Below are 17224 nucleotides of genomic sequence, written 5' to 3' on the forward strand. Positions count from 1 at the left end.
TTTCACAGACTCTTCATTTCATGTTCTCGATATTTATTGCTTATTTATTTATTTATTATTATTCTTTTAGTTTCTTTTTTTTGTATTTTAACAGCTTGCTGTCTTTTGTACACTGGTTGTGGCCATGTTGGTGCTATCTCTCATTGATTCTATTACGGTTATTAGATTTATTGAGTACGTCTGCAAGAAAGCAATCTGAGAACTACAAACAATGGCATATACATACTATGATGATAAATTTACTTTGAACTTTTGAACTTTGAGGTTTTCCATTCAAGGACATTGGTGTTTCCATACCAGGCTGTGATGCAGCCAGTCAATCCACCACACAGCTGTAGAAGTTAGCTAAAGTTAGAGATATTTCATGAGGATTAGAAGGAGAGAAAAGAAGCTTTGTTGGGAATTGACAGCTTCAGTAGGGGAGCTAAATTGTTTCCTGGTGGTATAAGCCTTAAAACTAAACAGAAGAGATCAAATGAGTTCAACAGGGACTTGATGAGGAACCAAACCTGTTTTCTGCTTGGAAATGTACTATGGGTAAACTATTGGACTAGTGGCAAACTAATTCATGAAGGAACAGAGGGAAGAGCTTTTGGATGTCTTCATGCTGTGAAATTCACAACTATGTTCATTTATTGCCTCCATAGCAAGGGAACACGGCATCTGTTAACTCACTAAACAGAGGACAATATGAAAGCACAAATAAATCTCAAAGAGGTTTGAGGGAAAAACATTTTAGCAGGAAAGTGAGTGCTTAGATTTATGGGAAAATACTGGACGGTGTAGATCAAGAAAGATGCATCTGGATTGAAACACCAAATTGTAGGCAATATGGATTCAGATAGATACCTTCATAAATTAGGCCATAACACAGCTTTGTAATTAGAGGCATCAAGCACAAGAATCAAGAAATAATTGAAAATATGACTGAGGCATTGTCAGAGTACTGAGTACAGTTGTGGATAACCCATTATAGAAAGAACATTAAAACTAGTGATGCAGCATGCAATATATTGCCAACAGGGATAGGAAAATGTTGTCATGGAAAGCCAAGAGATTTAATTATCTCTTTTTTAAAGTTGCATAGGGTTTTAAAAAAAATGAATAAAGAAAGACAACCACCCCTGGTTCTGAGATCAGCAGCAAGAAGTAATAAATTTAATATTATTAATAAGTTAGGCTAAATTTCTTCACCCAAAAACTTGTAAAAGCAACAGAATGTACTACTGCAGGGAGACAGAAACCACTGTGATCCTTAAGGGCTTAGAGCAGAGCAATTTCCAAAGCAACGGGACATTAGTAGAACAATAGATTAGAATTAAAGTGGTATAGAAAAGCACAAGGCATAATATCATGAGCATCTATGATAAAACGTGGAGGTGGTTTGCAGTCATGTGAAAAAAATTCTTGCCCCTAAACTCACGAAAGTCACTTCAAAGACTATTCATAATACATTACCTCCATTTCTCTGGGATAAGGGGTATGTAATTATAGAGGGAAAAGCATCTCTTTCTAGAAGAGCTTCACCTGTTTACCTCCTTACAATCCATTGAGCATGCACTGAAATCACACTACTTATCACCGCAAAATTATTTTTTTTCCAGGGTATCTTCAAAAATTACTCATCATGAGGCACTATCAGAAGCTTTCAGTTGGAATTCACAAGCCACCATGGACTATCAGTTAAAGATTTTTATTTCATGATGATATGCAACCAAGTGGCCTGACAGACACTTCACTTCTCCGTTACTATCAAGTCAGGAAACCAAATCAATTCATAAACATAGAGAGAATGTGAATGGCCAAGACCAGCAGTGTGTGTAATCAAAAAAAAAACAAGGGCTCCATTGCAGGTAATGCTTTAGCTCAGTTCTACACATATATTAAACTGCCAAAGCAGCATGCCTTAGGCTTTAGGAGGTAAGGAATACCAAGATCAATGGATCAAACTTTTATAACACCAGTTATAAATGGTAGCAAAGAATCAAATAATAAATAGTGATGAGGAGGCTCCATGAATACTTCCATTCTCAGGATATAAAGGACAAAAAGACCAGCAACCAAGCGGCCAAAATCCTTAGAGCAGGGGTTCCCAACCTGGTGTCCATGGTCCCCTTGGCTAATGGTAAGGCACTGTGGCAGAAAAAAAAAGCAGGGAGACCCTGCCCGACAGGATAATTCACACCAGCCTCCCCATGGTCCTTAACATTAATTTTCAGCAAATTCAAAAAACTCACCACAATTTGCACTTTAAATCCATGCCCTCTAGTTCTAAACTCCCCCAACCTGGGAAGGGGTTACTGACTATTTTATGCCCTTCATAATTTTATAAACCTCTACAAGGTCACTTCTCAGCCTCCTACTTTCCACTGAAAATACACCCAATCTATCATGATAACTACAATCCTCTGTTCCAAGCTCCATTCTGATGAACCACCTTTGCACCCTCTCTATTGCTACCACATCCTTCATGTAGTATGAAAACCAGAGCTGCTCATGATACTCCAAAGCATAATCTAACCAACCTATTGGACAAGTGCAACAGTATCCCAACTATTATACCAAATACCTCTGCCTATGAAGGCAAGCCCATCAAATATTTTAACTATCCTATCCATCTGCCTCAGCACATTCAGAGATCTATGGACTTGCACCCCAAGGTCCCTCTGAACATCAACTCTCCCAGGATCCACTTGATATGTACTCTCAAAATTTGACCTTCCAAAGTGTTTTACATCACACTTGTTTGGATAAAATTCAGTCTGCATCATTCTGCCCAGCTTTCAAGCGTGTCCAAATCCCACTGTATCTTTAAACAATCTTCTTTGTTATCTGCAACTCTACCAATTTTAATGTTGTCTGCAAATGTACTAATCTTACTCCCAATATTCTCATCCAAGCTTCTCTAATAATGCCTGTCCTTACATTATCTGTTCAGTTACAGTTGAACAACATTGAAATCCATTTGCCAATCCTCTGCAAATTCAGCATTCCAGAATTCAAGAAGCCCTGAACATTCAGGCAAGTGCTGATTACGTGGCAACATTAAACCAATATTAAAACAACAATTCTAATCAACATTAGCGCATCATGGTTTTGGTGTGTATACATTTATAAAATAAACTGCAACAATTCACCAAGGCTTCTGCAGTAATAACACCTCTGCCACCTGGAACAATCTGGACAGCATGTGAAATCTAAACATCAGACACTGCGAGTCCCCAATCACCCAATATCACTGTTCAAAGCTGTTGGATCAAAAATCCTAGAATTTGTTACCTAACACCGGGTGAGTATCTTTGTTAACCAGGCAGCTAAAGAAGGTGACTCACCCTCAGCTTTTGCAAGGGCAATTAAAAATGAGGAATAAATACAGCACTGTATTGAAGATTGTGTTGGGTACGTGGCCAAGTGGTTAAGGCGTTCGACTAGTTACCTCAAGGTCGCTAGTTCGAGCCTCAGCCGTGGCAATCTGTTTGTGCCCTTGAGCAAGGCACTTAATCACACATTGCTCTAGTCTGCGTGAGGAGTGGCGCCCCACACAGACTTCCAATCTGCACCTTGTAAGGCATGAAAATGCCCGATGCAGGCCTCTCATAGTCTGAGTCGACGTCCCCTCCCCTCCCATTGAAGATCTGTTAGTGCCTTTTTTGGGATGCAGTGCAGAATGGGCCCTTCCAGCCCTTAGAACCGTACCGCCCAACAGTTCCCCAATTTAATCCCAGCCTAATGACGGGACAACTTACCAACCGGTACGTCTTTGGACTGTGGGAGGAAACAAGAGCACCTGAAGGAAACCCACGGGGTCATGGGGAGAACACACAAGCAGAGTCGGGAATCGAACATACGTCACCTGTACTGTAAAGCATTGTGCTAGCCACTACACCACCATGTCAACTTATTAGCATCCTAAATATTAGTGTCAAGTAGATCTACAGTCCACACGGGATCCCACATTCAAAAGTACATCTAAGTAAGCTTTAAGGATAATATGTCTGCTTAATTAAAAAGAATAACTGATTTAGACACCAAGAATTACAAAAGAAATAAGCTGCTACAAATGGAAAACTGAGAAAAAAGAAAAGTAGGTTGTCCTTATAAGTCAATGATGAGAAATTGTTGCATTAACAACTGAATCTTTTGATTGACATAAATAATAAACTACTCTCCATCTGTATTCAGCAACCTCTGTTGCTTGGTAACACCACCCTGAATTTACACAAGGCAAAATATTTCAGAGAATAAAAGCGAACTTTACACAGTAATGTAGAATGTTTAGAGTGGTGCCCTGTATTACATTCCATTTATTTTCACGCCGGGAGCTCTCCTTTCCCTCCCACAACGCTTTCCAGGCACCTGGAACACCATTCACTGCTACTTCACCGGCACAAATCTTGAAGTGATGAAAAAAGAGCATAAAACCATGACCACTAACAAGTATACTATAGTCACTGTACCCAGGAGAGACAACTGTAATAATATTCAGATGTACGTCTAGTTTGGAAGTCTGCCCCTTTAGTACAGTCACACATCCAATCCTTCTTCAAGTTCAATATGAAAAATTGCAGAGCAAGTTGGACGTCAATTTCATTTGGATTCTCAATCCTGATTTCCAATCTGGATGGTTATGGCTTGCTGGCATTTAGTTCAACTTTGCTGTGCTCTATTTCAGCAGCAAGATCAGCTTTGTAATTCTCCACATGAAGTGAGAGGAAACTTAATCCTCCAGAACAGCTGGTTTATGCAGTTTGCTCAAGATTAATTTACTGTACAGTCACAATATCAAATTCTTCCACTAGCTACCAGAAATACCACTGCTGCTTGAAGTCACTATTCACTTGACCTCTGCTACTTCTGATATTTTATTTTCTGTACCTCAAAGTTTTTAAGAATATAACAGATCTTTACATTGTGACATGACAGTCGTATCTTTATGCTCAACCTGCAATATTAGACAAAATTAGCAAGGTATGCATATAAAATAACATGAACACTCTTTTCATGGTCAAATAAAATCAGTGCTTATGATGATTATTAAGATTCCTAGAAAACTAAGTGATAACTTTCTGGCTGACCTACAGTAAAATTTGCCACCCTCCTCTAACGATATAAATAGCATATGCTGTTTAGAAACTTGTCTGGTGAAAGCAAATTTGACATGATAAAAGGTACAAAATGGGCAAGCAAATCCATATTCACCAACAGCCACTGTACAACATGCTCTGTTACAAACTCTGCCCTATTTGATGTCATCTATTTAAAAACGATTCCTTTCTCTGTCACCTGTTCTTGCTGAAAAGAAAAATCCAGAAAAATTTCATTCAGCTCCAAATACCACTCTTCCCTCTCAAATGTTCTAGCTCTCAGGTTCACCCTTTATATGGCTAGTTACTGAACTGAGTTTGGTAATTGTCGATGGACTTCAACATTTAGTTGGTTACTGAAATAGCGTACCCTCTCCTATCATGTTTTTCTCAGAACTTGTAGCCTTAGCGTATTCTGAAACTGCTTCACTTTTATCACGGACTAGGAGTTGGCACTACTTGCCAATGAGTTAGCAAAAGACAGGATCCTCTGTGCTGTAAAATGAGACTCACTGTTACTGTCAAGTGGAAGATATACCACTGAGTTGCACCCACAACATGACTGCGCCTTTTCATGTTTCACTAATTTTAAGTCAGAAGGCGATGGCTTCAAATTGAGAAACAAGAGTACATGATCCAAACTGATACTTGTGTGCAGTACTGACCACGGATGGATGTGCTTTCTCTCAGATGAAAGAAACTTTTCTGGGTTTGGCCAGGTGTTCTTTCAAACTTAAGCTACATGTATGTAAGATCAGAATTGAGGAGTCACAGACAGATTGTTGTTGAGATTCCCCTTTGTGCTGTGGAAATTAAATTTCAAATGCTATATATTTCAGACCAAGCATAGGAATTGAACCTCACTGGGAGTTCCTTTCCTGTAAGTCAGTAGTGGAGAGAATACAAGTATTTTAATTACTCATCTTCTTTTAGTTTGGTATTTTTAATTATTTCTAAGTGCCTCTGTCTTTATTATGGTTAAGTGTTTATTAAAATACATTTTTAGCATTTCAATTTTAATACTAAATACCTTTGTCAATTTGTTTTAAATCCATGACACAGCTCTGACAGAAGGCATTGCTCTGCTTTCTATCAAAGAGACCCAGTGAGGCACTGAAAGGCCCATTGTACTATGCTGCCTTTGGCCTTTATCATCACTGCCTGGTTTAAAGATGCAAAAGACGCTGACCATCTGCATGGAACACAAATTAGTACAGACACATAAGAATCTCAAACAGAACTACAAGGCAGTGGGTCACTTTTAGTTCAGTAAAATTTTCTTTCTTTTCAGATGAATGCCAAATATCTAATGACACTATATTGAAGAGCATGGCATTCTCCTCATTGTTCTGACAAATATTTTTCAATGACTTCACTGAAACAGATTGCCTGGGCCATCTAACTGTACATGAATTGACTGCTACTTTTCCTATATTCATTCCAGCAGTGACTCTTTATATGTTACTTGATGGTTGGAAAGTATTTTGGGACATCTTGAATTCATGAAAGGCACTTTTAAACACAAACCTTTTATTTTCTTCTCTGGGAACAGATCCTGTGAGGTTAGCACAACTGGGTTCTCCAGCATTTAAAAATCATGTTGCCTTAGACAAAGCACACTGCAGGAAGCATAAATAGATATATTAATTCAAGGGCAGCCCATGTTATTGCTGAAGATTAGCCACAACATTACCCCTCCACCTGTTCTTTGCACATCAGATTTATAATTTGTAGACTCAAGATCTCTGCTGACAACTCTGGATTATTCATGGGGTGATCAGAAAATTGGAATAATGGACAGAATAAACATGAATTTGATGTGACACTGAAGTGAAAAATTTGAAGAGTTGACAAAGAATACTATGGTAAATTTGCCCTAACACTGATCTTATTAGTAGTGCAGTAAATTTTGACACTCTGCAGGTATGTCCCAGAAAAAGGGATAAAGCAAAAGAAACGTAACAGTTCTCAGATTCAAAGGAACTACCTACTTCAAGAAGGCCTCACACCCTGAAGAAACTGGAGATGTCAGTCTTTTTTTTAAAAAACTGCCTTGCTGTGAATGAGATGGAAATTAAATTTGTGTTAAGACATGGTGGTCTATTACACTCCTGAGGCTACGTCCACACTGCGCCGGATAATTTTGAAAACGCCGGTTTCGAGTAAAAATGACAGGTGTCCACACTAAGCGTTTTTCAAAATATCTCCGTCCACATTAGGCGGATATTTGGGCGAATCTCCTCCTACTGGGCATGCGCAGGACACGCAGAAAACAAGCGAAGAGGAAACGATATACTTCGTGTGCGTTTGTCCAGTTACAGAGTAGAAAAACTTTAAAGGAATTGCTCTTGGTTCTCACACAGGAGGACTTAAAACTTCAAAAAAACAAATACTGCAGCGTATGGAGGCAACCGACAGGGAGTTCACGGACAGTATGACCAAGCTGACGACGAACATTGAAAAACTAACTCTGTTACATTAATAAAGCACCTTGTTAAATGTATAAAACGTCTGCATCAGCGTTATCTTGTATTCCCATACAATGTTACATTAGGCTGTTACACATCTATTGTCAGAGAAGTACTTGCATAAATAGGTAAACCACCTTCATACAAGCAAGGACAGAAAACAGGGCGGAGTGAGTATATTTATTTATTCAGTAAGCTATGGGTCAACTGGCTTCAGTCTCGTTCGTCTGTTCTGAAATTGTTAGGTGGTGGCCTTCAAGAAAACAACGAACATCTGTTCCAGCATGTCATGACAGCGTTTTTAAATAGTCAAAAAAACTCACTTTACAATTTAACTCTCACGTCGTTCACACCGACTGCGTGTTATAACAGCTTGCGCAGTACCAAGCAGAAGCAGAAAAAAGCATTGTTGTTGTGGTGTTGTCATGACAGCATTTTAAAATCTCTCTGGTTACCCCGTACACACTACGCCGGATATTAAGCGTTTTCAGATTTATTCACTCTGGAGAGTGTTTTCGAAAATATCCATTTTCGGGGGCTGAAAACATTGTTTCAGTGTGGACGGGAGGGCAAAACGAAGAGAAAAAGCTTCATTTTCAAAATTATCTGGTGTAGTGTGGACGTACCCTGACTACTGGCAATGAATCTGAATAATTGAAATTCTAAGCAATATAGGGGACATAAATTAGAAAGAATTAGACCACTGGCCAATGGTCAAGAGAAATAAAAACATTGATGTTAATCCAGGTAATTTTCACACTTGTTTAATTTAAATGTGTTATGGTGATATCTTCACAACATCTGGGCAAAGCTACTTTTACTGCCTAACACAGAAAGGAGCTGGAAGAACTCAGCTGATCAAGCAACATCTATTGAGGTAAGTGGACAGTTGGTGCTTCAGATCGAGTCCTTTCATCAGGAGGTGACCCACTGAGCTTTTCCAGCTCCTTTTTTTGTTGGCAAGTAAAAGTAGATTTGCCAATGGCACCCATATCAGTAATATAGGTCACTGTTACTGACCCAAGCATTTGTTTTAATATTCTTGGTGTGTTCGGTTAACTGAACTTAAATTTGAGTAACATTAGTGGATTTGAAGTCATACTTCACAGTAGTCCAGGCCTCTAGGCTCACCCACAAGGCTACTATACCCAATTTTCTTTCTAATGGTTAATGGTTTCCAATGGTCATGGCTTAAAGTTGAGTCTGCAATAATAATCAATACTTATTAGAAACATAGAAAACATACAGCACAATACAGGACATTCGGCCCACAAAGTTGTGCTGAACATTTCCCTACCTTATAACTACCTGGGCTTTACCCATAGCCCTCTATTTTTCTAAGCGCCATGTAGCCATTCAGGAGTCTCTTAAAAGAACCTATCGTGTCTGTCTCCGCCACAGCCGCCGGCAGCCCATTCCACGCACTCACCATTCTCTGCATAAAAATAACAACCCTGACATCTCCTCTGTACCTACTTCCAAGCACCTTAAAACTACGCCTTCTCCTGCTAGCCATTTCAGCCCTGGGGAAAAGCTTCATGTGGACTATCCACATGATCAGTGCCTCTCAATATCTTGTACACCTCTATCAGGTCACCTCTCATCCTCCGTCACTCCAAGAAAAGGCCAAGTTCACTCAAACTATTCTCATAAGGCATGCTCCCCAATCCAGGCAATCTCCTCTGCACCCTTTCTCTGGTTTCCATATCCTTCCTGTAGTGAGGCGACCAGAATTGAGCACAGCACTCATAGTGAGGTCTGGCCAAGGTCCTATATAGCAGCAACATTACCTCTTGGCTCTTAAACTCAATCCCACGATTGATGAAGGCCAATGTACCATATGCCTTCTTAACCACAGAGTCAACCTGTGTAGTAGCTTTGAGTGTCCTATGGACTCAGACCCCAAGATCCCTCCGATCCTCCACACTGCCAAGAGCCTCACCATTAAAGCTATATTCTGCCATGATATTTGACCTACCATCATGAACCTCCTCACACTTAAGGCAACACACATAAAAATTGCTGGTGAATGCAGCAGGCCAGGCAGCATCTATAGCTATAGATCTATAGATGCTGCCTGGCCTGCTGCGTTCAACAGCAATTTTTATGTGTGTTGCTTGAAATTCCAGCATCTGCAGATTTCCTCGTGTTTGCGTTTTTAAATTCAATTCACACTTATCTGGGTTGAACTCCATCTGCCACTTCTCAGCCCAGTTTTGCAACCTATCAATGTCCCACTGTAACATCTGACAGCCCTCCACACTATCCACACACCCACAACCTTTGTGTTATCAGCAAATTTATTAACCTGTCCCTCGACTTCCTCATCCAGGTCACTTATAAAAATCACAAAGAGTAGGGGTCCCACAACAGATCCCTGAGGCACACCACTGGTCACCGGCCTCCATGCAGGATATGACTCGTCTACAACCACTCTGTGCCTTCTGTGGGCAAGCCAGTTCTGGATCCACAAAGCAAGGTCCCCTTGGATCTTATGTCTCCTTACTTTCTCAATACGCCTTGCATGGGGTACCTTATCAAATGCCTTGCTAAAATCCATATACACTACATCTATGGCTCTACCTTCACCAATGTGTTTAGTCACATCCTCAAAAAATTCAATCAGGCTTGTAAGGCACGGCCTGCCTTTGACAAAGCCATGCTGACTATTCCTAATCATATTATGCCTCTCCAAATGTTCATAAATCCTGCCTCTCAGGATCTTCTCCATCAACTTACCAACCACTGAAGTAAGACTCACTGGTCTATAATTTCCTGGGCTATTCCTACTCCCTTTCTTGTATACGGGAATAACATCCACAACCCTTCAATCCTCCGGAACCTCTCCCATCCTCATTGATGATGTCTGCCAATGCCTTCTCATGGCCCCTTCTGGCTCTCCTAATTTCCTTCTTAAGCTCCTTCCTGCTAGCCTTATAATCTTCTAGATTCCTATCATTACCTAGTTTTTTGAACCTTTTGTAAGCCCTTCTTTTCTTCTTGACTAGATTTACAACAGCCTTTGTACACCACGGATCTTGTACCTGCCTTATTGGAACATACCTACACAGAACCCCACGCAAATATCCTCTGAACATTTGCCACATCTCTTCCATATGTTTCCCTGAGAACATCTGCTTCCAATTTATGCTTCCAAGTTCCCGCCTGATAGTCTTGTATTTCCTCTTACTCCAATTAAACGTTTCCTTAACTTGTCTGTTCTTATCCCTCTCCAATGCTATGGTGAAGGAGAGAGAATTGTGATATTAATTTCTCATTACACCATAAAGGGTTAGGAAATAAAGAAATTATTTCACTTTCTATTTCCATCTTAAGTGCATCAAGTGAAAGCTCTCTGGGATAAAGTCCTAAAGCAGTCATATAAACATAAATGATTTGCACCCAAGTATATCGAGGGGGGGAAAAAAAAATCAGGATTGAACTCAATGGACTGAAACCTACAGCAAAACAAAGCTAGCACAAGTATTTTGGAGAGAAGGCAATGAAAAAATCTAAACATCATAGTGTGATTCTGTGAACTTTTGAAGGACACACCATTACAGTGTTAGCAGTGACCCAGCTTCGAAGATCGCACGTTGAAATTCTGATTCAGGGACCCAAGCATAAAATCAAAGCTGACATCTAGCAAGGGACTGATGGAGTCCTGCAGAGTGCAAGATGCTTTCAGGTGAGACATGATACAAAAAAGTAAAGTGACTTGTCAAACCAAAAAAATAATTATCAATGGCAGGAATATAAGTGTGGAAAGTTCAAAATTATTTCTAGAGTAAAATAATCCACAAGAAAGAAGCGATACTAAGTATAATTAAAAACTCAACTGGCCACAGATGGAGAACTAGGCAGTTCTTTTGGAAAACAAATTGAAGCACATAAAGTGCAGCAAAAACTTACAAAAATGTGGCCAGAAATGAATGAAGCCAACAATCAGGAAAGGTTGGATCTCCACGAAAAGTTAATGACAAGGAAGCAGATGGCTTCAAAAGTATGAAGGTATTCAAGAAGGATATGAAAAAGCATTAGCACCACCAGTAGGGAGTCCTAAATATGGGGCATGAAGATATTCAACAACAGATGCACAAATAGAATAATAGAAATAAATTAACAGTAGGTTACAGCAAAGATGCACGCCACAGTTGTACTGAACATTTGGAAGGGAATTCGTGCGTAATCTTTCATCCTATTTCTAGTGACCTTTTAATTCTTTCGTTAGGTGTGTTCCACATCATCCAACTGCCTAAATATGCCATGTGCACTGGATGGAGCAGATGGTACTGACAGATTTATGCACCTTTGAGGAGAAACGGGTTCAGGACCAGAACGAGTTTGATAGAGAATTAAAACATGACTACATCAGATGGCAGCAATGGCCAACCAAGTCATACGGCCCATTCCCCATAACTGTCAATTCCTTCATCTTTCAAATATTTATCCAGCTCTACTTTAGCTACTTCTAATGACTTTTACCTCCAACACTCTAAGCAGGAGAGCATTCCAAAAAATCTCAAAATCAGAATTATACCACAATGCTTATTTTTGCCAGTATTTTCCAGCATTACTTTCCACACAGCGAATGTGAAAGACTCTGGGCTTTCTACACAATTCTATTAAAAACCAGAAGCCGAATTACAACACTGTAAAACACACAAAATGCTGGAGGAACTCAGGAGGCAGGCAGCATCTATGGAAAAGAGTACAGTTAACATTTTGGGCCGAGACCCTTCATCAGGACTGGGGAAAACGATGAGGAGTCAGAGTAAGAAAGTGGTGGGGGGGGGTGGGGGAGGAAGGAAAAACCACAAGTTGATAGGTGAAATCAGAAGGGGAAAGGGATGAATTAAAGTGCTGGGTAGTTGATTAGTGAAAGACAGGGCTCAACATCAAAAATGTCTTTTTTGTGTTTTACAAGGATAAAAAAAAATTCAATTTCCTAATCCCAGTGGTCCTGTCAGGAACTTCCCATTGCAATTTTGAGTTAATGGGTCAGCAGTTGACTAGAATTGTCATTAACATCTCTGGGTTTAGCCAATTGACTAATTGAGCAAATTACAGTTGACGCTCCCATTTTAAAGTCAGTGACTTTGCAGCAAACTGGAAGACATTTAGACTATAACCAGAGTTATCCACGTAGCTCAAAAATCTTCAAGGTGAGAATACTCATTCAATTTTAAAAAGTGGCTTGCATTTGCATAATGGTTTCGCGGTCTCAGGAGGTCCCAAACCTTCAAACTTTTGAAGTGCAGTCATTGCTATAATACAGGAAACATTCCAGCTCAATCATACAATTTTGAGCTGGCAGGGGAAGGAAGTGTTAAATGATCTCACTGCTCAGCCAGTTCACCTCAAAACAATCCATAAGGTAATGTAATACTAAAAAAAATGCTCACTTGCTAAAGCCAACACAACCATCTTGTTTGTCACTTACTATGTCCCTGTTTTCTCTAGCTACTCAGTAGCCACTGGTCTTAAGAATTCCCCACTTCCTACAATGGAGAAATATGGGGGTGGGGGGGTGAACAAGAAAGGGAAGAACGATGTGTCAGAGTGAAAGGGAAATGGAGCGTGCGGCCAAATGAGTGGAAGTGGGAATTGATGAGTGGAAGAAAATTAAGGAGGGAGGTACAGGTGAGAAAGGAGGAATACTGCAAATGTTAAATTTAGTCTATGATGTATTTTTTCCATGCATATATTCAAATAATATCCTAATTTTTGAGGTTTACAGGTTAAGTATCAAAGCTTAATACAGTAAAAAAAAACTGCAGGCATTAATCCAAGATCTGTCAGTTGGAAAAAGGAATGCCAATTTCTGAAGGAAATGTACGGCAGGCATTATCTTTGAAGGCAAAGGGATGGTCAACGTTTCAGATCCAGACCCTGTGCCTACCCTAACGTAGCCTCCACCTGAAATGCTGATTTTTACGGATGCTGCTTGGACTATTGAGTTTCTGCAAGTCTGTTCTTTGCTCCTAATTCCAGCACCTATGTCTTCAAAAACTTGAGATGCAAATTAAAATATTCAGTTACTCACATTAGACATAATGAAACTTAATTAAAAGGCAGGTAACTAAATGTCTTGCTTGCCAGCTAATGAGTCAAAAATCATCTCGAATTTTATTTTGCAACAAGTGTATGTACTCTCTTCAAAGAATGAACAAGAGGAATTAAATCACCTACAGGCCTTCAAGGGCCTAGCTTGTAATCAGACCTATTAGCATTGGGCAATGTGAAGGTTAATTGGCAAATACACCAAGGAATACACTGCTGACAAAACACTGATTTCCTGTACCACAACACGGCCAGCAGATATAATATGCACGGCCTTTCATGCTACCAAATCATGGCTTTCTGTTGCTATAGCTTACAAGAGACTTTTAATTTTATTTGGGATGGATATCAATTATCCTAACTTTTTTGGGACAGATAGCAGGAATGAGAAAGATACTAGTCCAATGTTGAAGGTAATCAAATAAAAAGATTAAAATATTTGGTTAACTAATAGCATAAGTTTTTAGTTAAACAAATAGCATGTGCTAAAAGCTTGTTTTGGGTCAGAAAACACAAGAATCATTAAATGAGAAAGGTAGACAACATGGAAACAGGCTCTTTAGTCCACCATGAAGCATTAAGCAGCAATTTGCATTAATCCCAGTTTTTAAATCACTACATTGCCACCAGCTCCACCTTCTACCATTCAACTACACACTAGTGCCTGTGGACATTTAACCTACAATGCTGCACATCTTTGGGATGTGGGAGGAAAGAGGAGCATGCTGAGCAAACCCACATGGTCACAGGGAGAGCACACACACTTCATACAGATGGTACCAGAGGTCAGGACTGAATCGACGTCGGCAGAGCTGCAAGGCAGCAGCTCCACCACTTTGCTGTCCGAGAAAATGAATGGAGTTTAAGTGAACCAGGGAATATCAATGGTCCCCATTATCAAGTACATCCATATCGGGTCAAAAAAAATTATGGTGCAACTGTAACGAAAACCAATTTTCCCCAGGATCAATAAAGTATGACTATGAAAAAAAAAATCAGGATCATGGCAGGATTTGGTTCAAAGGAATGCTTTTTAACAATACTCTAAGAGATCACTAAGAAATGAACCACCATTTTCTTTGCAGCTATCAGCCATGGAGAAGTTAACATAAAGAGTTATGAAATAATTTAAACCTGGATAGGATTCCTTTTTCTAAACAAAATCTGGTAACTTTTACTAGACTTGAATTTGAGAGATGTAAATAAACCAGAATCTTACACCATTGCAGGAAACATCAAAATGTAGGGGTCAGATAAACTGAACTTGAAGTTGGACTGTGGTTATTGACAGCTCTGACAGAATGTCTGTATCTATGGATCCACAGCTTGTCTCAGATCTGGTAAGAAAACTAGCTCAATGTGGGAATCTAGAAAATTGAAGAACATGGATTACCAGAGCAAGGGCATTTGAAAATTTGTGTTCAGGATAGAGCAAATAATAAAAATCTACGGGTTCATTGAATGAGTGTGGTCTGATACCTCTACTGCCTGTTGTTAATTTTGCTATACCTCTAGCAAATAAGCCAAGTTGAAATGATGCAGTTTTTTACGATACATGAAGCCCCATGAAATAAAGCTCTACGTTACCAACATCACAATCTTGAATTGAAGAGTTCTCAAGGATTCTGGCATAATCTTTGCTGTACAATACAACAACTGTGACATGCAAGAAACCTCTTTAAATCAACAATGCTTCATTACAAAACTTGCACTGGATTTTTACGGATTTTCAACAGTATGAACTCTAATGCCAATACTGCTCAGTGCTTTCTGAGAATCAATGTTGCTAGCCAGCTTCTCCCTTCTGTAGTCTTGCAGTATGGTCTCATTTTATGTAAGTACAAATAAAGAGGAGGGGTGGTTGGCTAGACATGAAGTTGGTTGAATGTGCTACAACTTTTACCAAGTCTGTGATCCCAACCCATTTCATTCCTTGAAGTTTTTCTCTGTACAAAAGCTGTACCTTAATAACAAGCCTATAAAACCGCCACTTACACAGATTGATTGACCATAAGACAGAGGAGCAGAATTAGGCCACTCAGTTCGAGTCTGATTTTCCGTTACGGCTGATTTATTGTCCTTCTCAACCTCATTATCCCGCTTTCTCCCTGTAACCTTTGACCCCTGAGAACCTATCAAGCTCTGCTTTAACTATACTCAACGACTTCACCTCACAGCAGCCTGTAGCAATGAATTCCACAGATTCATGACCCTCTAGCTAAACAAATTTCTTCTCATCTCCATTACAAATAGATGTCTCTCTATTCTGAGGCTGTGCCCTCTGGTACTTAGCTCAGCCACTATAGGTTTCCTCAGATCGCCTGGATGCAGACTGCTTGCAAGCACCTGATGCAGTTAAAAGAATGGCTTATAAAAATGTTTGAGATTTTGATATATCAATACAAGAGAGAAATCTTATTTTTGATCCTACAGTGACCAGAATGCTCTTGGCAACTGAGAGTTCAATTATGCATACAGATTCCTTTTTCTCCCCCCCCCCCCCCCCCCCCCTTTTGGCCGAATACTTACTCTGTCTTCCTCCATTTTATTGATTTAGGTCAGCTGTGGCTCAGTTTGGCAGCGCTCTCGTCCATATCAGAAAATTCAGAGTTCAGGCTCCATTCCAGAGAATTTAGCATGAAAATTTAGACTGCACTCTCCGTGGGTCCTGCACTGTTGGAGATGCCATCCTCTGTATAAAGCACTCAAATAATACGACCTGGCATGTCAATTGGGATTGAAAGGAAAACTAAAGTTCAAAGTACATTTATTATCAAAGTATGTAAACTATATACAACCTTGAAATTCATCTTACAGACAGCCACAAATAAAAAAACAATTGAACCCATTAAAAAGGAACACCATCAAACAGCCAATGCGTAGAAACCAAATCATGCGACAATAAAAGTAAGCAAATAACATTCAGAACCGAAGTTCACAAAAGTGAGTCCTGGTTATCAACACCTTTATATTTTTAACATCTTGCTGTACTCAACCTGACTGAATGTTTATGTGCAAGAAGCACTACATATCAAAAAGTGTACATCATTGGTTTATAAATAAAGGGCAATAAATAAAGGCAAATCCATTACTCATTTTGCGCCTTCCCAATATTCACTTATCTACAAGCTAGCTTAAGATTCTGAAGTTTATTTGCTTGTTAAATGTGTCCTTCAACTTCTGTGGTTCATGCCAAGATGCAAAGTGGAGATAGAGGTAAAGGACAGACTCTTATAAAACTTAATAGTTGCCCATATTGGCAGAGAAAATATTTTAATTTTTTTTTAAGTGGGGATGAGACTACAGCAAGCAATTAGGAAGACAAATATTACTTGGCCTTTAAAACAATTGAACAGACATGTGCACAGACATTTGCACTTGAACTTGCAATGTTGTATACGTGTCTGCCTCTCCATCCATGGACATACTTGTAATAAAGGAAGTTCGTCAAACTGCTTCCTGGGCTGGGTGGATTTTCCTATGAGGAAAGATTACTCTCTTTGAAGCTTAGAAGAATGAAAGGCATTTCAGTGAAACTTAAAATCCATACAGGGTAGATTCTGCCATGTGGTTTCCACTGTTTGGGGCATCTAGAACCAGTGCTTAGTT

At 39.5% G+C, this 17224-nt stretch overlaps 1 protein-coding gene across 19 annotated transcripts in view; it reads right to left on the minus strand.

Moving 5' to 3' along the window:
• sipa1l1 (signal-induced proliferation-associated 1 like 1) overlaps window positions 1-17224 on the minus strand; it is a 432358-nt gene that overhangs the window by 189999 nt on the left and 225135 nt on the right. The window contains exon 7 of one of the 19 annotated variants that reach the window (XM_072265508.1): window positions 16145-16334. The exons of the other annotated variants lie outside the window; for them this stretch is intronic. The gene's annotated coding sequence lies outside the window, so the exon portion shown is untranslated. The remainder of the gene's footprint in view (window positions 1-16144; window positions 16335-17224) is intronic. 19 annotated transcript variants of the gene reach the window in all.

Source organism: Mobula birostris, chromosome 1 (assembly GCF_030028105.1).
Source record: "Mobula birostris isolate sMobBir1 chromosome 1, sMobBir1.hap1, whole genome shotgun sequence".
Taxonomy (NCBI): Eukaryota; Metazoa; Chordata; class Chondrichthyes; order Myliobatiformes; family Myliobatidae; genus Mobula; species Mobula birostris.